Consider the following 26,919-nt stretch of genomic DNA (forward strand, 5'->3'; position numbering starts at 1 on the left):
GAAGGGGAAAGGCAAGAGAACAAATCTACATTACGTGCTAGTCTCTAGGCCTAGTTATTTTTCTCAGGCCCTCAGTTAATCATTTACTTAAAAATGTGAAGAAAAAAGAAAGATGTGGGGATATTTTATTAATTCACATAGGAGGAGAGTTCTAACAGAAGACTGACAAACTGTAGAGGACATTCCAGCCTGAGATGAGAAGTTGAACCAGGGGCTTCTAATGTGAGATTCTCAGCTCTGCTATCATAAGACTTTATGCTAAAACATACCCTCTGCTAAAACAAGGTACATGTTTGCACACACACAGTACATACTCAAGAGATTTTTATTCTTCTCTAAGAACTGCTTTTCAACTAGGAAATATGGTATCTCAGGCCATGACCTTCTTTCAAGATGAAGTAGCCAACACTGGACAAGCCATGACTTGGATACAATTGGTAGCCCAAATGGCTTCTTGACATTTATTTAACAAACCTTATATATATTAAGCACCAATCTTTGCCAGGTTCCAGAGATAAAGAGGTAAGATAACTTTAAGGACCTCATAGTCCGGTGCTGGAGACAAGATCACAATTAATTATTAGATAATGTGGTAAGAAATGTGACAGAAAAAGGTGGCAATAGTTTTACAGCCCATGATAGTTTTTCAGTTGACACTGGAAATACGATATACACAGTATGGAAACATCATACTAGTTTGATGTTCCTAGTTCCTAGTTTCCTAGTTTCTATCATCAAATTCTACCAGCAGCTTTTGTACCCAATCACATCCTCCTCACTGAAAAGGTAATCACATTTTTTATAGTTCATGATTGATGAATCCATTTTGATATGCTGTATTGAAAAATCAGGATATATTCCAGACTCTTGAGGCTGATGCTATCTTTCTCCCACATATAGCTTGGTTTCTCAGAGAGAAAACTGTGGTTTAAACTCTAATGTTTATAATGTCTCCTATAATGAAATACACAACAATACACACACACACACACACACACACACACACACACACACACACTGAGACTTACACTTGCAAAGGTAACTCCGTCTCTAAACACTCCAGACAGCAGAGACATTTTGGGTCTTACTAAGATTCTGGAGGTACTTACAGAATAAGTGACCTGAGCTAGATAAGCTTTCATTGCTTCTTCAATAGCTTTTTATAACAACACTTTCAACAATGTCAAATTAGATTAAGAACACTTTTAAATCAAATGACTCAGATTTGGAATAAGTAGCTTTCCTTTTGCAAATAATCAGATACATAAATAATGTTGACAACAAAATATTAAATCTCCCCAAGATTATTTATGTAAAAAATAAATAAATCTGTAAGATTATTAATTAATGAATGAATATTACCCCCTGGTTGCTGACTCTTCCCTAGAGATATCCAGAGATAATTTGGGAGCTGAATAAATTTTTTGTTGATGCTGATGAATGATCACCTTATACTGTTTATTGGATATCAAGAGTTCTAGGGCTTCCCTGGTGGCGCAGTGGTTGAGAATCTGCCTGCTAATGCAGGGGACACGGGTTCGAGCCCTGGTATGGGAAGATCCCACATGCCGCGGAGCAACTAGGCCCGTGAGCCACAACTACTGAGCCTGCGCGTCTGGAGCCTGTGCTCCGCAACAAGAGAGGCCGCAATAGTGAGAGGCCCGCGCACCGCGATGAAGAGTGGCCCCCGCTTGCCACAACTAGAGAAAGCCCTGGCACAGAAACGAAGACCCAACACAGCCAAAAATAAATAAATAAATAAATAAATTAAAAAAAAAAAAAAAAGAGTTCTAAATATCCAGAAGCTTTAAGACAAGCATGGTGACATGTCACCCCAAATCAGAACTTATTAGAAATGAAATTTATATGGTTATAATGAAGCAGTAAGAAAAAAAGGAAGGTATCCCATGAAAGCATAAAACTTGAAAGGCTAAATAAACTTGTGCTTATTAGAACTAATCCAGCCCCTAGTTGTAGCCAACCAAGTCAGGCCCCACTCCTAGAGGGGTTCATCAAGTCAAATTTCTGTTATGTGCTAAACCTGAGAAGGTTAGATTGCCTCCACCTGCTAAATCAGAAAAACTGGGACACTGGATCTGGCATGAGCGTTTGGGTTAGAAATCTACTGAGGAGTCAGAAGCTGAACTATCAAATGATTAAAATTGCTTCTAACAGGCATTATTTTCCACTGTTTCATCAATAAGGAAGCAGGCGCCTCTGTACTATTTCACAGGATAGGAATGCTTTCTGGAGTTAGATTGTTCAAGAGGTGCTTTTTAAAATAGCAATACTCTTATCATAGTAAAACTTGCCTGCTGAGTCAAAAGGAAAGTTGGCCTCATCTATCTCATCTACCTTTAGGAAGAATTTAAATTGTAAAGTTGCCCGGCATGATCCCAGCTGTTGGCTACTACAGATACTTTTCAATATCCACTCTTTTATTGCTCTGAAGGTATATGGATAAGCAGGTATACACTGTAAATGGAAAACAGAAAGAAGGTCATCTTTAAAAGTCCAACTGAATGAAAGCAAACAGTAAGAAACCTGTACTTTTCTTTTGTCCATCCAAAGAATCTGGCTCTACCAGACTCCACTCCAGGAGGAAAAAAAAAAAAAAAAAAAAAAAATCACAAATAGTGCCAAGGCGTATCTCATTCCTTATGATGATGAAGGGAGGAAAAGTTCCAAAAGAGAAATAATACTTCCAATAAGGACATTAAATCTAATGCTATTTTGATGTCAAGTCCACCTTCCCCTAATCCTCACTGATTTTTATTCAGCTTAATTTGAAGCCACCATAGAACTCTGCTTTAGGAAGCCTCCTCACTCTCAACAAATTTAATCAGCAGGGATGATAAAATAGGCTCTGTAACGGTAAATGACTAACCCAGAAACATAAACATCGATAAATTCCAATGGAACATTTGGGCATAAAGTGCATAAAATGTGCCTGAAGAGGTATATTCTTGCAGGATGTTGGCGTATGTCAAAGATCAGGATGTCAGACAGATGAGTGTATGTCTGCACGTGTGTGTGTGTGCATGTGTGTTAGTATGGGGTTCGCCCAAAGTTGCCTGAGTGAAGCTGAAAATTCAAGAGGAATTCTAGAGTAGTCACTTAATACAAATGAGAAGACTAGCGTAATTAAGAGAAGCCTATATGTAGCCAGCAACAAGTTCTTTCACTTTGCCAGACTCTGGTGGTAAGAGGGAGGTAGAATCCCTTATTACATATTTTTAGTATGTCCTGCCAAATAGTGTAAAAAATAGAATTATTCATACCTCAATGAAAAGACTTCAGAAATATGTAATAGAAGGTACAGTGCACAATGTATTCAATTTGAGATTCTGAAACTTTTAGATATATATGTTAATTTTGTGTTTGGTAGCTTAAGAATGAAGTGAAAACTGTAGTTAGAGCTTATTTTCCCAGGTTTAATATAAACTTACAAGCTGGGAATAACAACAGTATCTGCCTATTCCAGGGAGTCCCTGAGAGAAAACAAACTGTAGGAGCTACTAAAGGGAAAGAGGAGAAAAGGACTAGAAAACAGTCATCAGACCTTTTTGTTGCTGTTTTAATAAAAAATAAAAAATCCTGATATTTTCTTTCTTGGGAGGAATAATTTGTCCTTGGGGGAATAGATATTACTGGATAGTCTTAGGGAGCTTGTGGTAGCTAAGTGGTTCCTTAAAAAGTAGAGGAACCCCCTAGGCATCTCACAGCAGCATTTGTGGGATGTTGGCCTGTGTAGAAGGGGACTGAGGGCTAGGACCCAGGCTGTGGCAGTCCAAGGATCTGCAGTGGGCACACTGAAGAGTGAGCACATACAAGCAGCCCTTCTTGGGAAGCATCGCCTCCTTCTCTCACTTATTCTTGTATGCCATCAGTGAGAAGAGAGTGAAGCAACTCTTACTAGGTGCATCAATTCTTTCATGCCTAAATTACATTATGCTGTGAGTGTTCTTGAACATTCATCCAACCACTCCCTGTACCCAACGCATGGTTTCATAGCCAGAAAAGAATAAAAGTAACCACATCACCTGTATGCACAAATGAATCTTTCCCTCTACCCAACCCTCTAAGGGGACCATAAATGTATTCTTTGCCTGCTAAATACCCAGAAATTCTACAGAAATTATGTAAAAAAAAAAAAAAAAGATCTATAGAAGGAATGATAAATAAGTTCAACAGATTTGTTTAAAAACCCAAATTACTTTTTGGAAACAAAATGAGAAACAAGATGAAAATCAAAATGGAACAAAGCAAGAAAAAATATTTTGGGGAAATGCCCCCAGAAGAAATTTGGAATGTACACTGCTCTATTGTCATAGCTATTACTTGTCCAATAATTTGAGATGAACTAGTGTACTAACCCCAATTGCCAACCTACATTACTAGGAAATTCTGTTCTCAGTAATACCCAAAGCATTCTTTAAATGCATTTCCATGTGCAAAATCGAACTACATATTCTTCTGAATTGGAAGATGTGATCCAGAAACTCCTGGGCAGATAGAGCCCTCAAGGAGCGCAGGAATGTACCCAGACTATCCCCAGATACTGAATGAAATTCTAAATCTAATCTAATGAAAATCCACTTCTTGAGTTAATCCCAGAGCATTATCTCAATTGGCCTGAATTATTTTGGTCACTTTATGAAGGGGGAGAAATCAACTGGCTTCTGAGAAAGTGAAAAGAATAGGCTCTTTTATAAGCATTTCTTACAATGGTAATTAGATTATTATTATTTGTTGGGGGACAAAACTCAGATGAATCATTTTTTTTCCTTTTCCTAAATTAGCAGAGATTGTCACTGAAACACCTGGTATGTCTAACAACTGTGCACAGTGATAAAACCCAATTTTAGTCATGTTATCTAAAAGCCAATATAAAAAATAAGCTTCAGAACTCATAAATGCAACTGCTGATGTATTAATGAGCAAGAAAATTACCAATAAAGGAGGCTGAATATTGTAATACATTTTTAAAAAAGGATTAAGGGGAAAATAACTTTTCATGGTTTTGATCTTATTGTATAAAAAGAGTCAACTCCCTCTTTTGAGATTTGTCAGTTTTCTCAAGGCCTCTGGCTAGCCCAAATGGTTGTGTAGTGCTATACTATTCCAAACTTTCATAATAGTATTCAATGCAGCATAATGTAATTTAGGCATGAAAGAATTGATGCACCTAGTAAGAGCTGCTTCACTCTCTTCTCACTGATGGTATCTGATCCAATAGGTGGAGAAATATGCTGAATTGTCACAGCGTGCATTTCAATGAGAAAAATCACTACAGCATAGAAATATTTATGGAAGTGCTGACAACATATCAATTAATAATGCCTGCAAGATACAAAGAGAGAATATTCTATCCTTTACAAGTTGAGAAAGAGCCAAGTCAAAGACTTCATTTCATGCAGCCTCTTATATTACAACACAGCAAGTAATTTCACCTTCGGTGGACTAATCAGACCTGACTGAGATTTTGCTAACAGCTGGAGTAAGAAAGAGCAACAAGCAAAACTGTGTATGGTGTGTTACCATCTATGTAAACCGGAAAAGCGGGGGAGGATATATATGTAAACATTTGCGTATACAAAGAATCTTTGATTTGGGACAATACTGGGAAGGTGGGTACCCCTGAGGTGGGATACCCCAGGGCAGGGAAGAATTAGACTTATTTTTACTATATACTCATTTGTATTGATACTGTTTGAATTTCTTCTTCTTTTTAAACCATGAGTATGTATTAACTACATAAGAAAAAAAAATTTTTAAGAATGGCTGGAGAACAGATGAAGACTAAGTATGTTATGACAGAGTAAGTTAGCAAGCTGTTGAAGAACTATTCTGAATTTTAAATGTCAGAAAAAAAAAAAGTTTACTCTTTGGCCTATAGACAAAGTGACTTAGGAGTTGAAACAAAGACACTTTAATGACTAAACATGATTTGATAAACCCCAGTACTGCCATTTATTAGTTGTCTGTCTGTGGGCAATTAGCATCTATGTCCTCATCCGTAAATGGGTGTAATTATACGCATGTGCATGTGGGTCTGTGTATAGTAGGGGACAGGCTGGGTGTAATCAGGACTGACTACCTGGGGGAGAGGAGTGGGTCTTATAACTAAAGGAATGGATCCCCTGTACTCTGTATTAGGGGGACTTAAACTCTGGTAAGATTTTGAGTAAATTTTCCTCCCCATTTAAAAAAGGAATGAGAAGTGAAGATTTCTCTGTTGCAATATTTCCTTCCTTTACAGTCTTTCCTTCAGCTGGTTTCCAAAGCTGCTTCATCTATGATACTCTTCTTCAGTTAGAGAGATGCTGGATAATTTTCTACATTTCTATGGGCCTACATTTCTGGAAAGTTATCAGAAATGTGTATCGTTTATTAAACTCCAATATGTACATTTTATGGTTCACTTAAATTTTCACTGACACAAAACCCCAGCCAGCCAGCCATTAGCACTTTCCCCCCTATTTATTCATCATAGCTGTCCTTCCAAGACAGTCTAAATTTCTACCCATTTTTATCTATATGAGTAGCCAGTAGTAAAACATCATTCCTTTTCCTGTTGCCTATGCTTAAACCAGCTCGAAATCTATCTGTAGACCAAACAGATTCAACTCGAGTTCACTAAATAGTGCTACCCCAGCAAAATTCTACTTAACACATCTTTAGTCTTTAGGAAAGTTTAACTGTTACCCCAGGTTTAAAAATTAAGCTATGTGAGTCAACACTAAAACCGCAAAGATGAAACAGGCAACAGATTTCTTTTTGAATGAGTTTGCTATTTCATGGTTAGTTCTGCAAACCAATCACGTGAACTTTAACATTGCGTCACACCAGTATGCCGGACAGTGGATGTTTACAGGAAGGTACCCTGGAAGTAAAATTGAAAATAACTCCCCAGTCTAAACTGACTGCCTCCTGTGTAGGAGCTGTTTCCCCAGTGGGCCAGCAAAATAAACTGTAGTTTTGTATAGTAATTCAGAAGATAATTGATTATTTGCCAGTGGTCTGTTTTTGAGTTGCCACGTATTATTATTTTTTTATCCACTCCTGGGACACACTTTCAATTTCACAGTCTTTTGCACATTGTGGACAGTGGCGTTTAATTTCTTTAAGGAAAGCACACACTCTTTTTCTATTATAGTTAGACTAGTTGCTTTCCAAAGAGCAGGCAGGGAACTTTCTATCCAGGGAGAAAATGTCTAGCTCATGTTTGCGTGCTCACTCCATCCGTGGTGTCATGGTTTACAAGCTGGGAAGGGAATTAAGAAAGAGCCTTTCTTCATGTAAGAAAAGACATCTTTGTGACTCACATTCTTAGATGTTCTGTCTGCGGGATGGTAAACATTCCTCAAGATATCGTTCTTTAATTGTTTATGGATTCCTTCTCTTTATTTTACTGTGAAAATAAGAGTTTCTAGCAGAGTTAAAGAAAATCTTGTCAGGAAACAGTTGTTTTCCACCTACAGACTAACATTCCTGCAGGCAATGCAGCAAATTAACCAATATAAATGTTTCCTTCAAAACACAGAAATCTTTTATCTATTTAGGAAAAGATCACACAATATAACATGCTGAACTATTTCTATTAAGCCCAAAGATGACAAAAAATTGAAAAGAATAAATCCATTATAAAGAATTCATATCTGCTGCTTTGTGAGCAATCCATAATACACCATATTGTGCAAACTATAGGAGATGATGACCTAACAATACAGAATGTAGAGAGGGCTTTTGACAACAGAAAAGCATGAGAGAGTATCATTTAATGGAGAGTGAAAAAAAATGATCCTGGATTCTTTTTCCCCCTTTATTTGTTGTATCACTTTGTAAAACCTCTCTATGCCTTGCTCTCTTCATCAGAAAAATGAGACCTATGGTTTTATTTTTACAAAGTGCTTTAGGATTTAGGAGAACCCAGAATGCATTATATGATGAGAGCCACCATGGTGCATGCCACGTGACTGCAGGAGAAAAGGATCTAGGGACCAAAAGGAAAACATGAATCAGCAATGAACACTCATATTATTTGTTTAAAACCCCAGGATGTGCAAATATATGTCAGAACTGAAGTTGACCCTCTTCCTTTACAATCACACATTACTACATCTGGGTCTGGTTTTGAAACTTGAGTGTAGTAGAAAGAATGTGAACACAGGAAGGAGTAAAGGGCAGAGTCTCTCTCAAGCAAATCCCAAGTCACCAAGCGCTACATTAACTTGCACTGAATCCTCCAAAGGACCAGAGATAGAGGGCACTGGTTTTTTCTCTTCCCCCTTCCTCAGCATAACCCTATGCCCAACAGAGTTATGCCTTGAAGAGACAAGTCAGCAAAGGAGGAGATGTCTCCTCCAACTGCCCAAAGTTACACGGGTTTTCAGGACCACAGGAGAGTCAGAATTGGGGATAATGTGAATCGTTATGTTGAGAGGTAGGTCAAGATGGTGTACTAGAAGTTAGGAGTTCTAGGTGCCAATGCTTATTCCAACACAAATAAAAAAGCACAGAGAAATGCCACAATCACACAGTTAGCTACTGGCAAAATTAGGACTAGACTTTGGGGTCTGAAAACAAATTCTGATCATTTTTTACACAGCAGAGGATTTTCTGTAAATTCTCCACCTTGGGAAGTCTAAATCTAAATTCCTTAAAAAAAAGAGTACCAAGCACAGTGACACACACACTCTCTCTGTCTCTCTCTCTCTCTTTAATATATAAATCACTCAATATATACTGTATTTATCAAAAAAATAGTATTCTCATATGAACCTGTTTTCTTTCTGTACCCTCTTTTTGGTTAGTGTCACCCCAGAGGCCTAGTATCCAGAGATAGAAACCCTGGCTTCATCCCCTCTCCTTCATTCCCACTCTGAACCACTCTGCATTCACCTCTGACTTCTTTCTCCATTTCTGTATTCTTTGCTTCATCCCTAACATGTTTGTATCATTCAGGCCTTTATCTCATGTCTCACCTCTGCCCTCCTAACTAGTCTCCTTGCCTGTAAATCCCTCCCCCATACCATTGCTTAAAAAGTATATATCTTTCTAAAATTAAAATGTAAACATATTTATTACCTGCTTAAAAATGGTCGAAATTCATTAGTTTACCCACAGGATGAAGTCTAAGCTTCTTAGTAGGAAAAACCAGGCCCTTTCTGCCTACGGCTGCCTTTCCAGCTCGACTCCCTTGGTTCTCCGATTACATTCCATGTTTTAGCAAGAACAGACGCTGGCACATATTTCCCAGTTACTGCATACCACTGTGCCTTGGCATATGCTAGCATCTCAGTCTGGAAATCCCTATTCTTTTCCTATTGTTTACTTAAAAGTCCCATTCATGTTTTAAAACTCATATAAATCCTCCTTCCACTGGGATCCCTCCAACTCCATATCCTCCTTTAGGGTTAACCACATCTTGTTCTAAGCTGCTTCTGTACTTTGGACAGGCTTCCACTGTTGCATTCTTCACACTGTACTGTAATTGTTTATTTGTATGGCTCTCTGCCCCACTAAACTGTGAAACCCTTGAAGGCAAGAACTGCATTTTAATCAATTCTATATCCTTAGCACAGTGCCTGGAACATGAACAGTGCTCAGTATGTGTTTATGACTATGAATGAATGAACAAACAAGCAAACATTCATTTACTCAACGACTATTTTACTAAATGGCTCACAGAGTTCGGAGAAAGAAACAACAACAAAACCTCCACAAATAACAAAGAAAATAGAAAAATAAGCAAGTTAAATTAACAAAAAAGAAAAACATCTGATAGAGATAAGAGGTATTCAGAGAATTAAACTGATACGATACAATGGAAAACGACCAAGTATCCACATTGGTTCTCATGGTCGGGAAAGGCTTCTTCTAATCCCAAATGACAAGAACTGCCTCATATGCTTTGCCAAGAGAACAGCTATTGTCCTGATGATTAGCAGCAGCTCAAACTGAGGGAAAGAGTGTAATCAAGGATAGCTCAGAGGGTTTTTGTTTTAGCAACCAAGTAAACAGTGCTATATACTCTGATACGAACCCTGGGAGAGGTGCAAATCTGGGGAGACAAAAGTTATCCATTTGTCTTCTTCAGTTAGTAGATGCCTACAGGACATCTAAGTGGAGAGGTCCAGTAGGCAGTTAGATTCAGAAATCTGGTGCTTTCAAGGGCATTGTGACCAGAGAAAAATACTTGGGAGCCATTAGCTCCCCTGAAAATGATATTTAAAGATACCATGAGGCTGGATGAAATCATGTACAGAGAGTGTGTAGGTTAAAAAGAAGGGCCTAGCCCTGGGAGACACTCTAACATGTAGAGTTCAAAAAGAAGAAGAACCAGTAAAGGATAATGAGAAGGCTATACTACTAAGCTAAGAAGAAAACCAGGAGATCATGGTCAACCGTAAGAAGAAAGTATACGAAAAAGGAGGCAGTGGTCAACTTTGTTGAACTTTGCTGAAAGGTCAAGTAAGGTAAATGTTTAATTAGCAATATCCAAGGACACTGGTTAGCTAGATGAACACTCTAAGAGTAGAGATAGGAATGAAACCTTATTCGAGTAGAATCCCAGCTCTTCATAAGAAACCATAAAACAATATTACACTGATTAGAAAAAACATTTTTTTTCTATTTCTAGTTAAAGCAAGGCTTAAAACTGGGTAAAACTTAGATGATATTTAGGATTGACTTCAGGAAGAATTCCCTAGCAGCATAGTTAACAAACCTCCTATCACATATTTAAAGGAAAGGAAAGGCATCTGTTGTACTAATCAATTTAACCACTCCTTTTATTTATCTATATTTCTAAACTGAAAAAACAGTTGGTCAAAAAACACTTGAAATATGACTGTCATTTTTCTCACATTTTGGGATACATTCTCTTATAAATCCATACACCTAATAAGAACTAAATATTCACTTCTGCTTTTAGAAACTAAGAAATAAGGGCAATTATTGTGTGAATGAATCTCTAATTGTTATAGTATATTTATGGGTTGAAAAAGAAAATGCATTTTAAAATTTGTAGATTGAAGATACAATGAAATGGCACATTCTACAATCAAACTGTCGGTCATAGCAAGGCTGAATAAGACTACTTCCTTGTACGGATTCTATATTTCAAGTTATTCTTGAGGCTTTCTTCCGAAGAGATGACAAAGATTTCACAAGTTATAATCTACTGAGCAGACTCTCAAGGAAACAAAACTAATGTACATCAAGGTGTTAGCCTCTACCTCCCTAGTGACAAAAATGTTCCCTTCTAATTGCTGAGGACTTCTATGATTAAAAATGGTTATCCTTACAACACAGACATGTATGATTTAATAAAAGAAAACTTAAATTCCCACTCATAACCTTCTAGTGTTTGTTGAAGGAAGTATTGATACCTACTCTTATAGGCAGCAAAGGATGTTCAAACAGTTTGTACATTAATGGAATATCTAAGTAATTATGACCACAAGAATTATGTTCTTTTATTAGATAGAAAAAAAGGTGAAAAAGGTATTTCTGATGGACAGAAAAGCCTGGCTTTAGCAAAACTAGAGCGATCTGCTTGGGTGCACTATAATAATTTTATAATGATCTTAAAATAAATGTGATCCCTTTTAAATTTTAGCTGCCACAAAGCATTATGTCAAATATTAAAATGATGCAGTGTTAATACTATAGCACATAATGTCGGCTGGCAACTTTAGGTTAGAATAAGAGTAAGATGGCTTTTTAAAATAGGTCTTGATTGTTTAGAAGCAAACAAAACAAAAACAAAACCCATAAAAACAAGTTCCTTAGTTGTACAAAATAACTACCTAATTCAAGTTCATGGTAGATATATAGAATAACAATGCCACCATGAATGCTTATCTTTTATGAATGAAGCATTTTCAGTAACTCATATCTTCCTCAAAATACACTAGACACCTGATATATATGCACAATACAGTAAAACGAATTTGGAAAAGAGAAAAGACTTTTGGCCTTTATGACAAGACTGTAATCTGTAGTACAGTTTATTTTTTGGAGAAGGAATGCTATTGGTTTATTTTAGGAATATGATTGGTTCATCAGTAATACTTAACCAACTGTAACATCAAGATCAGACTGGAATAGGAACTGCTAGATCACATGATGACTCACATTATCTACCCAGCTGGCATGACTTGGCAAACAGTATTTCACAAGATATTGCACCAGCTTGTGATTGCCTGGAGATGCAATGTGCCCCTTCTCTGTGAGTGAAGGCGTGGCATGTAAACTGCCATCATCCGTTTTTCTACACCTTAGCAACTGGCAAATATTCCATGTGTAGCACAGGTGGGGGGGTTATGAATAGGAGACTAAAAAAAAAAAACCAAAAAAGGCAGACAAAAGGGAATCAACCTCCATAGCATACTAACCATTTAAAGTGGTTGAAGGGATCATGCATGTTGGAGGTGTCATGTAAGATACAGGGTAGTGCTATCAGTTGTGTTACATGCTACAGACAATAACGAACAAAACATGCCGAAAAGGAACTTATGACCATGAAAATACATCCCAAACAAGCATTTAGTGTCGGCAGTATGTGCAGTCTGAACTACCTCCTGACAAACTGCCCTACTGTTTGCCTCTTAAGAACAGATTGGTAATTTACAGCCAATATACACAGTTACCTCTCACCTGTCTACGTATCAGGGTCAATGTATCCGCAACTGAAAGGTAACTGATGCAGTTTTTAAAACTGAGCACCCATGAACATTTTCAGGACAGCAACCAAAATCAAAATTTCATGTATCTAATTTTTCCTGTAGTTTTTTTTATAACTAGAGAGGATTTTTACTGTATTTTAAGCACCAATCAATGTGGTAAGTACTATAATAACATCAAAGAATTACTCACAGCTTCTGATTCACATTAAAAAGCATAGGTTGATGTCAAGTCACACAATAGGTGAGTGTTAATATGACAAGGATGTCAAACATGCATATAATAGTTCCAGAGTTTTCATCATTACTTCTCGCACATAAATTTAGTATAATTTCTTCATAACTCCGTGAGTCATTGGTCAACTCATTACAATAATATAATCAATATATTACTGAGACAGAAATATCCTGGCAATATGGCAAGACTCTAGGAATGCCAGTGTCTAAATTAATGTCAAAGTATTACACATCTGTCATAAATAGCTAACAAAGAGATTCCAAGTCATCCGTGTTACAGAGATAATTGTTTTACTTTGAAGTTCCTTAACAATCTATTGTGTTAGTTCCCAGGTCAGAGATATCTCCCTCTCTCCTTTCTTTCCCTTCACTCTTCAGTCATAATGTAGAATTAAAAAAATATTTGACAATGAGATAACTGAAGTTATTTCAATGGTTCTAATGTAACATTTAAAAAAAATTCTACATGATTAGTTTTGTTAAAGAGGAGAATTCTTAATCTGCTTACCAAGATTTATTATGGAAATTTTTCATATCTATGAAAAAGAGAAAGCTAAGATACTAAAGGAGGTGCTTGGGACACACGTTTATAGGATGAAGTGCCCCCTGCTAAGAATCTGTAAGAAAGGCTTGAATGCCTTAGTTATATTCTGAAGTGTGTATCCTATGTCTCCTCTAATTAGACGGTAAGCTCCTAGAGGGATTTAGTAAGTGTCTTACACACAGTAGGTGCTTCACAAATATTTGGATTGATTTACTGAAGAAGCATCCATATATGAGCTCATGGAAATCCAAGAAGAAATCCTCTATGTGAAAAACAAAGTGCTGTAGTCATTGTTTGGCTTCCATGCTTCTGCCAGCATAACGAAACAACAAAAACAGTAACAACAACAAAGAACAATGATGATGTGTACAGTTAAGTTTAAACTCTTCCGTTACTCAGAGTCAAATAATTATACAGCTCGTCTCTTGGGTACAGACCCCTCAGTTCAGTATCTTATTTGCATCAACCACATATTTTGAGGAAATTGTAACTTGTTTTATAAGCTGTTTTACCCTCTCTCACTTGGCACATTTCCTTGGATATGAGATTTATTCTGCCTTAATTTCTATAAACTGTGATTCCTGTATCTTTCCAAAGAGGAAAAATATATAACGAAGTACAATAGGGGACCACGAAGTTACACTTTACATTATTGATGTATTTTTAATGCCAACACATAACTGCTTAGAATTTCTGCTTAGAAAATATAAATATGTGTGGGAGGGCAGGAACTAAGTAGCTCATAATGAGGAAAGATTATTCAAAATAAAATGAAGTCCCTTATTTAGAAGAGATGTAGGTAGGCAGTGTTCGAATTAACTTGCCCTAAATGTGGAGCCATGGAACTGGATCTGGAAAGTATAAATAAACATCTACCTTGGGATATGGGATTCACTTAAGGATTTCTTCAAATAGAAACGTACTTGTTGTGAGACACTGGGTCCCCAAGGGGAGAGAGCTATAGAAACAGACTTCATTTCTACTGTTTCCTGTACTAAGTTGAATCTGACAGCTGATTCTCCTCTGGACAAGGGGAATTTTTAAGCCAAGAATATAAACATAGTTCATTTTTTTGTCTTCATCTTATCCTAGATGATGCCTTTCCCAAAGATTCCAGTGCATGAGCTCAAGTTCAGTGAACTCTCCAAGATTACTATGCCTTTCCCAAGGAGAGGAGATGTTCAAAAATTACATTGGCAATTACATGTACTAGTTTCATTAAAGCCTGCATTTAATTGCCTGGGATTTGTAAAAGATCTAGTAACAAAGCCACACTGTGCCATTAACTTATCCCAGCCTGCAAAGAGGAAACTGAAGCTCAGATAGGTTAAAACTACATGCTCTCTGGGGCAGGGATGGTGTTCACTGTTCTTCACTGTATCTTCATGGCCCTGCACAGTGTAGTGTAGTGACAATATAGCACAGCAAGTAAGAACTTGGAGTCTGGAGTCAGACAGACCTGGCTTGCAGCACAAGTGCCTAGTGCTAGCAATTACTTGGTGGGTAACTATCAAAAAAGTTGTTTTAACATATCTGAGTCTCAGTTTCTTCACCTGTTAAAGTGGAGATAATGATAGTATCTATCTTGTAAACTGTTGGATAATTGAATGAATACATGTACTATGATCAAATAGTGCCTCCTTACATAGCTAACGTTTTATATATTAATATATCATTAATAACATTCTCATTATTATTGTCCGGAACATAGGAGGTACTTGATATTGTATGCAATGAATGGATGAATGCAGCTATTAAGCACCAAACTGGAATCCTGATTTTCTCACTTCCCTCTCTATTCCTGCCTCCCTTAAATCATACTGTATGTGTAAATGGAAGTGTCCAATATGGTAACCACTAGCAACATATGTCTACTGAGCACGTGAAATATGGCTAGAGCAAATGAGGAACTGAATGTTTATTTTATTTTACTAGTTGTATTTAAATAGCCACATGTGACCAGTGGCTACTGTATAGAACAGTGGAGATAATCCTTTTCTTTTAAAAAAGTTTCCCACATTTGCTTTTACTTTTATCAAGCTATTTTGATATTAAATCAACCTTTTGTTTTAAAAAATTATTTTTCTAAATTAAATTCTCTCTATAATTCAAGTCTGTTTCCTTTTGTCTTCTATTCAGGGACATATTTGTGAATACCTTTCATAAAATTGGAAACAATTTTCAGAATCCCCACACGCTGTTCTCTTTGTTACGCCAGGTAAGTTTAACTCAGACATTTTATCTTCACTCATCTTCTTTTACTTTTCCGGTTCTTTTCTGTACTTCTCATTTTTCTAGATATGTGAAGCCAAAATAAGATGCAACATGTACTGAATAAGGTTTGTGTGAGGGGCAGAGGGAGGGAGAATCGGCTGACTTTTTTAGAATATTTCAGATTTAGAGAAAAGTTGCAAACATAGTACAGAGTTCCTGTATACCCCACACCTAGTTTCTTATATTGTTAGTATCTTACATTAGTATGGTAGACTTGTCACAACCAGTGAAGCAATATTGATACAATATAATCAGCTAAAGTACATATTTTATTCCGGTTTCTTTAGTTTTTACCCAATGTTCCTTTTCTGTCCCAGAATCACATTCAGAATACCGTATTGCTTTTAGTTTTCATGTCTTCTTAAGCTCCTCTAGGCTGTGAGAGCTTTTCACACTTTCTTGTTAACTGATGATTAATTAGAATCACTGTGGTGGGGCAAATTTATGACTGAGTGCCAACAGCTGAGCAAATAAGTCTAAAAATAATTTCAAGATCAAAGAGAGAGTACTTCACCCAAAAGCCTGGTGAGCATACCTTGACAGAGATCTTTACGAATAACCCCAGTCACCATGGACCGTGGAAGATGTCCTTGGCATACTTTCCTAAATGCAAGTAAATCATGGCTAACTACACAAGGATGCTGGCTACTCCCTAGTGGGTAAAAATCAACCCAGCAGTAAAAAATTTTATGTCCAGTTCATTGATGACATCATCTGAGACTGAAGATACCATACTATTTTATCCCAACTCACCATCTACCCCTACATATAATACATGGCCTGTCATTTTTACCATGAAAGGAAATTGAATTTGTCTGGAATAATTTGTTCTTCAAAAACTAGTCTAGGTGACTTAGTGATTTGTGTTATTCTATACCACTGCAAATAACAATTCAATAACTGTGTTAGTATATTCTTATACATTGAAGTTAAACACTGAGCTTTCATAAAACTTTGTGTATTTATAAACACAGTATCTCACGGCATATACATGACAAAGAGAATATATTTTAATGGAAGGAGGGAGGAATGGCTTTCAAATTCTTACACACAGTGTCACCCACCCTGTGATCTCCGTATAATTTACAAAATGGGTTACTGGCTCTTGGATAAAGACTGGGAGCTATAAAAGCATCTTAGAACGTATACTGTTTGAGCTTACTTGTGGATCCCACTTTTTAAAATACACCAGCTTTAGTCTAACCTATTCCCTTCCTGATAATAGTCTAACTTTCTACCCTCTTATAATAGTTTTGTTTTATCTTTTTAAACCAACATTTCCTTGTTACTTACTGGGTGTGTGTATATGAGGAGCAAGGTGGTTTAAAGGCTCAATTTTCCTTGGTTCCTTGCTTTTACTGCACATAATTTAAGGCTATTTCCCCACCCCTCTTAAAATGCCTCTTTGCTTCAGTTTCTCAGAACTTGTCCTTAACAGAAAGATAGTATTTGCCCTGTATTATCTGTCTCAATTTCTACATTCACTAAAAGTTCCACCGTGCCATTTTTTTAAAACAACTTATATTTTAGAAACTTTGAATGACAGAGCTTAAGAACTGAAGTCAACTTCTACATTGTCTGGTATATACCATTCTTTGACACAAGGGAAATCTGAGGCCCAATACTTAGGAAAGTTTGTCAGCAGAAGAATCAATTCCAGGTCCCAGGTATCCTAAGTCTAAAGTGTAGAATGATTCCACTATACTACATGGCCTCTTTGTTTCATTGAAAGCAAGTTTCCCCAAAGGGAATTAGTTCCTAAAGTGCCAAGAGCACTCTTCTAAAATGGTCTGACTTTTGAGACCAAGTATGGACTCTATAGGCATAAAAATAAGGCAGTAGTGAGCGTACCTATTAAAATGTATCGTACGTCTCCAAAATCAAGGTACAAGAGTCTCCTTCCACATAACTGTTTGACTCCTTTTGTCCCTCTACCCAGTCTTCCCATCCTCTTTTGAGGTTTTTGCTATCTACATTTTGTAGTTGTGGTAATGGCACCACACACCGAGTACAAGGCCTCACTTCCTCACTGCAGCCAACCACCTCTGGACTCCCATTCTGGGGTGGTTTCAATTCTCCTTAGCAACAGGTAACAAGTCTGGAAGAATAGTCAAGGGAACAGGCTGACACCACCACAAGCCCAGTCTCATCTCCCATCGTCCCGCACACTGCAAGCATGGAACAGACTTGCTCTTCCGAGGTTACGTCATTGGCTCTCATGCTTCCATGCCTTTGCACGGGCTTCCGTGCTACGCATTCTCATTTCACCTTATACCTTGTCACTTAGCAACTGCCTACGTGTTCTTCAAATTCAGATTAAACCATCACCTCTCTGTGCTTTCCCCAACTCCCCCCTCCCCAGATTAAGAGGTACCCTCTTTTGGCTCCCACAGTCCATTGCATATACCTCAATTATGGTACTTGTTATTTTATATAGTAAAACTATACCTACCTAGATGTCTCCCCCACTAGATTTTGAGCTCCCTAGCAGCAAGAAACATGCCTTATTGGTTCTGGTATCCTTAGCAGGCTGGTTAGTAGAGAACTTTTATGTGTCATAAGAATAACACAATATTTGAATACACATCTGGTGCCAGGCACTATGCTAAGGTACTCAGAGGAATTATATATTCCTCACAATCACCTGACGCAATAGTGCTGTTATTATGATCACTTTACAGATTATAAAATTGAGATCTGGAGAAGGTAAGCAATGTGCCTATGCTCAAATATCAATTAAGTTCAAGAGCTCACATGCAAGTCCATTTTCTTAAGTATTTTGTTGCTTCTCTGAGGGGGTCAATAAATAGTTACTGAATAAACTAGTGCATGAATGTCAGTGAATGAATGAAAAGAATACTATATTAAAGCAAATAATACCAAGAATTCTAAATGCTTGAGCTGCTTGTCATGGAATGTTACTGGATAGACTGCAGTGTTCTAAGGAAGAAGATGGACATTTAGTGGGAAGGTCATCAAAGTAAATTTATAAGGGACACATCATGCATTTGAATACTTTTACAGGGAAAATGATAGAATCACTTTTCTTACTGGCTTATAAAGAACTCTGTGGAGAATGCTAGAATGACTCCTGTGAAGAAAAGGGCCTGAAACCAATCCAGGAACACTCTTTTCTTCAAAAGAAAATTCCAGCTGATCCAGCCAATGTGGCTTTGAACAAGGAAGGCAACTGTGAGTTGGCTTACACTGGATTGGACATTTCCCAATTTTTTTCCCATAAAGCTGCAGTTTGGCCTTGCTTTTAGGGTTTAGTCTGCTAAGCGACCAAGACTGTGAGTACTTAGAGACCTCAGGAAAAAAATTCTGGCAGACAACAAATTATTTAATCTACTTTCTTTTCCTGTTGCAATCTTTTGCTAAAAAAAAAAAAAAAAACAAAAACCCAAAGCACAAGAGAGAGAGGTCAAAATGAAAAGAATGTGAGTTTAATTTAATGGGAAAGGCATTTTGTGGATATAAAAATTCCATTTGTTCTATTCCTTAAGAAAAAGGGCATTTCTGATACTGAGTAAAAATTCAAACTTCATATTTTGGGATATTTGATTCTAGTGGGTTTTAATTACTATTAGTAGGGGCATAAAAACTAGGGTACAGCTTCAGGACAATCCAGCAATCCAACCCAACAAGTATGTATTAAGCTTTGACTATGCTGGAGGAGACACAACAGCGTATGTGGCAAGGATCTGTACTTCAAGGTACATTGGTACCTTCTTGTTATGGAGAAGAGGAGACACAGCCAGAAAATAATTAGAGAACAAGACAGTATTAAAGAAAAGGCTAAAATATAACCTTATAAGTTACTTTTACAAATCATGGGTGTAGGAAAAGACTTTGAGGCAGAAGTAGGAGGAGATACGCCTTGAAGGATTGCTTTTACATGTGAAAGGGAGATTTAAAAAAAAGGTGTGCTTATGGTAACAGCATGAACAGAAACAGAGAAGTGCAAAATAGCATTCATTCAAGTGCTCATTCAACAAGTATTTGCCAAACACCTGTACATATAAGGCCCTGTGTCAAGAGCTAGTATGACGACATGTCTTCTTATTTTTCAGAGAGAGTGGAGAGATCACACGAGTCGGAACAAAGGGTAGATTTCAGCTATATGACTTTGGTTGAGTCACTTTACCTCTCTGAGCCTTAGTTTCCTGTCATGTGAAATGAGAGGATCAGCCTTCATGGTTTTCAATGTTGTTGTTGTTGTTTTTTCTTTTAGCAGTGAAACTCTTTTTGGTTCTAATGAAATCTTAAGCCTAACTCAAATATGTTAAGGAACCAGAATGGACCTGCTCTAGTTGCATTAAGAGCTGGGGTTGGGGGAAAAGTGAACCCAGATATGCCTCTTGTTCAGCATCTCCCTCTCCTTCTCCCTCCCCAGTGTCTGCCCCAAGGCTCCTCTGCAGAATCCCAGGATTACCAGGGAAAATAGTTTTATAAACTCATCTTCCTAATCCTTCAATTCCCTCCCAATTGTAAAGTGTTGCAATAGGAAATATAAGCAATCAGAGAATTCATTGTTTAAATAAAGTTTGGTTAGAAAGGATCCTGGATTTCAGGATGTCAAAGCAGTATAGGGTCTTAAGTGAAATGACAAAATTGTTGTTTGAAAGACTTGTTTGAAAGTGTCTGGTAATGCCATTTAGGAGGGGCTGGATGAAGAAAACTAGATATTAAGCTATAAAGGCCTTGGCTAGGCTAGCATTACTGGGGATGGTAAGGGTCAAACCAATAGCTAAGGGAGAATCTGCAGAACTTGGTAAGATTAAATAAGGATGAAGGAGACAAAGAAAGAGTCAAAAATAGCATTCCAGTTTATAAATCCAATATGGTACTACGGACAGATATGGGGACGTGGATCTCAAACTTGGTGCACACTGGAATTGCCTGGGGAGCTTTAAAAAATACTGATAACTGGTTCTCACCCCTAGAGATTCTGAATTAATTGGTGAGGGGTGCAGTCTGGGCATTGGGGATTCTAAAGCTCCCCAGGTAATTCTACTACTCAGCCAAGGTTGAGAGCCACTGAATTAGAAGGACAGGGAGTTATGGAAGGCCTGGAGAATATACTTTAATGAACTATCTACTGCTATTTTTATGGTCCAGCTAATTATTTTTTATTAAAGTTGACTTCTTTCCATTGTCTTTGTCTAATGTTAAATACTAACCATATAACTACAGAGTTATATGTAATAGCACTTTTTTTCCTATATTATCCTGTCAACACATCTCTATGGTATTTCCAAGGACACCAGTCTGTGTTTCTCCAATGTTAAAAATCAATGAAAGATATTTCCACTAACAAGAAATGTGTGTGGGTCTGTTAGTATGTGTGTAAATGCTATCACTTCAAGAGTTTTCCTTTGCAACAGATGGTTGTTACAAGATCATAATGATGGCTATCCAAAAATTGTCTTTCCTTAACATACATGTACACACCCATGCACACACCCCCCACACACAAACAGAATGCAGAGACCTATAAACAGCATATTATTCAGGCATTCTTATCTTGAAATACTATTTAGTCTCTATAAGGGTATTACTAAAAGTCAAAACAGTTCAGCATTTACTTTGCCTAAACATAGTAAGGCAAGATAAATGAAATTTTATGTCATAGCAATCCCTAATATTTGCATAGCCTTTTTGAGTTTTAAAAAAACCCTTCTACAAACATTATCCAGATGGATCCTAACAATAGTTCTATTATTAAATCATGAGAGATACTATAGTTTTCTTTTTCTAGATGAGGAAATGGAGGCCCAGAAGTTAGTAACATGCCCGAGTCCCAGTGGTAGAATTTAACACATTAAATCTCATGTCTTTCCTTTCCTAGATCGGTCCTCTATAGCTTCTCTCAAGCAAACAGTCCAGTTACCAGGTGCACACCGCTGATATAGGCACTAAGGGGGAGAGACTGATGGTTCATCTACTCAAAAGTGATGAGGACTTTATCTATGTCCCACAGGACTTTATCAGTACAATCTAATAAAAACATTATTTTCTACTTTGTTATAGTTACAAATATGCTTATTTTCATTATTGTACTATAAGCTTCTTGAAGGTTGGGTCCACGTAAGAGTCTAAGAGTCATATTTCCTATCCCCAAAGCACCTAACACACTTTCATGTTCTTAACCAGGTATGGGAATTGACTCTCTCATTGCTATATTCTGTTTTAACAGATTTGTTAGTCTTTTAGTTCAGAATCAGAAATATCATTTTTCCAAGTTAATTTATACTCTTTGTTCCACCCTCTTCTGATGCATGCAGAACCTGTCTACTAGTTTCTATATGGCAAACAACTCTTCAAATAAGGAAAAACTATTACCATATCTTCCCTGAAGTACTTCTTCCTATTGCCAAGCCAAGTTTTCCCAGTTTCATTAAAAATTTAAAACAGCAGAAGTTTTTCAAGATCATTTACTTTCTTTGACAACATCCTCTAGATAAAATCCAGGTTTGGCATATAGGCACTCCAGGACTGAAACCATGAGTTCGAAAGAGACATGATCCATGTAGAGTTCAGAGCAAGTACTACCTTCCTCGGTAGGGACCTATGATTTCAGATGAAAGTGGTGTTAGCTTTCACAGCCATCAAGACTGATCAATAGGAAGGCTGAGCCTGCATTTCTTCTAGGTCAATACTAATGATCCAACAGTATCATTATCTGAAGTAAGTGAAAGAGTAATTTGTATATCTGAGCTCTTCAAATAGTTTTTCCTAAGACATGAAATACAGTGCTACTGAACAGATAACTGGGAAGCCAAACCAGGGTATGCTCCCTGACAGTCTGCGTATTCATTGAAACTATTGAAGGAGAATATCACTCTGCCGCAGTGGGTTTGCAGAACTGCGTTAAAGACACAGTATAAACTAAGTGAAGAGCATCATGAAAACATATAAAGACAACAATATTTCTTCTTTAAGCAGTTTTGTAGAAAAAAAATCACATGTAAAATATTTATCAAGGACGCAAAATTATTTTGAGAGAGTCATCGAGTTTGGACTTATTCAATTTGGCAGTAAGCCTCATAACAACTTCTCAATTGGTATGTCCAACGAGATTATTAAAACAGTGCAAAAGCAATGACTGAGAAATAGTGTGACAACATTTTTCAGTGGTGGAGATTCCAACAATTTATCTTTGAAGTTCAGAAGAGATTTCAAGTCTAATTCCCTCAATTACCAAGAAAAAAAAAGGGGGGGGGTATCCATGCCCCCCTCCTAACTTATCGTGACATAAATAGAAGGATGAATTTCAAATTACCTCTACTCATGGCAGTTTTATCCTAGACAAAGTTCCTGCCACAAAACAGAGGGTGAAGGACTTCTAGAAGAGCTATAATTGCCATAATGTTGATTAAATGTACACTTAACACAGGGAAAAGCTTTTCTGTGGCATGGCAGAGCAGTCTTTGTAGAGCTATTAAAAAACCCTTCAAGTACAATCTTCTAAAAGTGGTACTTTGATGAGCAATACAACATACCTGAAGTTTCGTTGGTACGTAAAGTGGAGGTTGGAACTGAAAAGCAGTGAGAAATGTGGGTGATACTGCCTTATATACACTACGACATTACACATATATTTCTAGTTTTGAACTATACAAGAACATCAGGCTTATTTTAAAGTTACAACCCTTTTAAAGCCAAATATTATCCATTTCATTTGATCAGTTCTCATCTTCATTTACTAGGCTTGGCTCCAAGTGACATGTAGCTATTTTGCCAAATCATATATATATGTGTGTGTGCATATATATATATATATATATTTTTTTTTTTAAGGGATAAGTGTTGCCAACACTAAAGTAACAGAAGAAGGAAGAAGGTGGCATGGGACATAAAGTACTTCCTAAGCAGGAAGGACAAATGTGTTTTGAGAGGCAGAATACGGATTTGTATTTGTTGAATAAGGTTTGGAAATTTTATTATAATTTAAAATCATCAGTCATTACTTAACAGTTACAAATTTCATATCATGTGATGTGTGACATTGTGTACACACACACACACACACACACACACACACACACACACACACACACACAGCTAGATGCTCCCAGAGAGCTCTTTTGGTTAAGAATAATGATATTACCAAAATGATAGACAAGATTTAAGTCATGATTCTGTGAAGCATTTGGAAAGTTTAGAAGAGAAAAGAAAGAGAATGGTATATTCAGAACGATGAAACTATGTCAGAGGTTTCCCTAACCCCTCTTCCTTGCCCTCGAAGATTCTCTAGATATAATACTGAAGGGGCAGTATCTAAACATTTTAAACCAGTGTCAGGCTTAGCTAGCCAGACAAACAAAAACCGTCTTCTGTTAGACCAGTTGTGTAGGAATGGTAGCTGCAAGCCAAACCACTAGTCTTTAAGCGCTGGTTTAGAGAGCAGAACATACTGTCAATTGACACTTGGCTTTCACAACAGTTTGTACACAGTCAGGTCACCTGACACCCCACCCCCAGCCTCATACACAGCTTAGTAAACTGTATTGCTCCCCAAAGAATAATTTATCTTTTCCTTTTCAGAGTGCTAGACTTCACTCCAAAATGAGGTAACTGAGAGTGGTCAACTGACTTCACATCAAAGCACTGTTTGAGAAAGAGAGTCAAGAATAGAGAATCTAGTCACAAAAGCAATTAGCTTACACTTTTTTCCACTTACCATTTGATTAAGTACCTGTCTACCTAGGGAACAAGATGTTTTGCACTGAGACTAACAATGCAAACTTAAAATTTAGCAGTATATTAAGTCTTTATTCTATTACATGATAACTAGTTTTTCATGATCTGTGTTTAGCAGTAGTCCTGTTTTCGAAGTAGAAATAAAAAGTGAATAGTAACATGTAGAGTTAAATCAAGGCTAGGGAGTCCTCGCAAATCTTCTGTCAGGAAGACCAACATGCCTAACCAAAAGATCACAAAGAGACATGATCCCAGACAGGTAAGTTAGGAGTTAGTGCACAAATGGTTTAGAAAGTCAGGTATTAACCCACTTAGTGAAAACTGCATAATGTACCTATTATATGTTATAAAATAAATGTTCAAGAAATCCCTAAGGATTTCTCTCATATATCAGTCTTCATTAATGAAATGTGTCAGAAAATACTTGAGCATACACCTCCACTTTAGAGAGAGGATATTTATATATTTAATAGCATTCACTCTCACTGAAGTGAAGCCTTCTAAAAGCCAATGTCTTTATGCCCACACCTGCTTATAAAAGATACTTCATGTGAAAGAGCCAGGAGATCAATCACCAATGAAGTGTCCAATGATACCACTGTGTGCATAACATGTGGGAACTTGGTAATAAAAGACATGGTCCTAGGTCTGGCATTCAGGTTGTAAAATAGCAAACAAAAATATAACTGAGAACTAAATTGAATGTTATAGATAAAGTGGTAAAAAATATATTAGAATTGAAAGAGGTCAGAGCTTAATAACAGTTATACATAAGAAGACCCTTGATACTGGCTATAGAGAATGATGAGGATTTGGAACACATGAACAAAGGTAAAAATGGAGAAATGTGTGTATAATATGTCTAGGAGAAGGTTATTTTTAAAAACCCTGCTTAGAATGGAAGGTGAGACAATGTTATTGTAGGCTTAGAAGTAAGGGGGAATTCAGACTTAGTGCAGTGAAAGTTGGGAGCTTCAGAAGGCTTCTGACAAAGAGGTAGACATGGTGAAGGTAGCATTCACCTGACTGTTCAGCCAGGATAAGATAAAGTGGGTTGAGAGGAAGGAGAACCTACAGCCAGAGCTGACAGCTCTAGAATCTTCTTATACTCAACCAAACAGGATAGCAAATATTAGGAAATTCCTGTTCACGTTTTCAGAAAAGGACAAGTAAGTCTAACAATAATTGGTGAAGAGAGAAGCAGAGAAAGCAAGCAGCCTATCAAATGAGTGATAATAACAGTGAGATTATGAGATGCTAGAAAGAAATCTTAGCTCTGGCATCAAGCCTTTCAAACATAACATGGCAGAGACAAAGCTCTAGTTTTGTTCATCAAACTCAACTTGATGTTCATCCCTTCATATCTGGTTTTATGAGTCCCACATATGTGTCTTGGTCTCATATACAGTTTAAATTTCCATACCATATAAATTCTCAATATTATGGATTTTCATTCTATCTATGCCTGTTTTTATGCTTGATTCACTCTCAATCAGAAAAAATTTTTTACAAAAAGAAGGGAAATATATATGGCTAACTAATATAGAAAGGGATCAAACAATACCGTAAAATGGAAATGATCAACCTTTTTTAAAAAACAACAGAGAATTTCAGTCGACTGTTGTTCAAGTGTTGAGTCACTCTGAACTACACAGAGCCTTGACCAATATTTATTGCTACATGTTTTAGAAGCAATTTCCATTTTGATGGATTGCTTCAAAAGTCGTATTCTAAAGCAGTTAGGTAACATAAAAATATAAGATCAAGATTATGTCCATCAGATGAAAAATACAGCATTTATGCAGCATTATATAATCCATTCGCTGGTTTATGAGCCCAAAGTCCCCATGGGAGTGTCACAAACCCACATAATATGCTACAGGGTTATATTTTGCATTTGAGAATCCCAATGAGAAGGAAATACTTTCTAAAACCACAAGTGTAACTAGAATACTTGTATTTGGTTCTATAAAGTAAGTCCAAAATCACAAATCATTTCAATCTGGCAGCTTAAGGTGTCCTCAGTTTGGATGGCCCAGACATTAAAATACATGCACTTTTTCTCCAGTATGTTACTACCCCTCAATTGTTAAGATACATAGCACATAAATCAGATGGCCAAATTGGGCCTATGAAAGAACAGCTACCAATGATTCAATGTCAAGGAAGCCTACTACAGTGCTCCCCAAGGATGAGGCCAGTATTTCTTAAACACTCCAGCTAACTGCCTTCAATAAAGAAAGAACACATGATACTTAATTTCAAAGATGACATCACATCGGGGATAGCTGGTGTGGCTGACTCAGGAATGGACATAATTGGAATTCAAAACAAAAGGTTATATCATGGACATAAATTTGAAAATAAAGGACTGAGATAAGATTATACATTTTCGAAAGGAAAAAATACAATGGAACAGCAATCTCTAGCAACAGAAACAAATGTATAACACAGCTGTAGAGCCTG

The 26,919-nt window shown here is 37.0% G+C and overlaps 1 protein-coding gene across 2 annotated transcripts in view; it reads right to left on the bottom strand.

The window, feature by feature from the left end:
- Positions 1-26,919, bottom strand: part of FIGN (fidgetin, microtubule severing factor) — a 115,908-nt gene that overhangs the window by 43,673 nt on the left and 45,316 nt on the right. The gene's annotated exons all lie outside the window — the stretch shown is intronic.

This window comes from Balaenoptera musculus, chromosome 7 (genome assembly GCF_009873245.2).
Source record: "Balaenoptera musculus isolate JJ_BM4_2016_0621 chromosome 7, mBalMus1.pri.v3, whole genome shotgun sequence".
In the NCBI taxonomy this organism is placed as follows: Eukaryota; Metazoa; Chordata; class Mammalia; order Artiodactyla; family Balaenopteridae; genus Balaenoptera; species Balaenoptera musculus.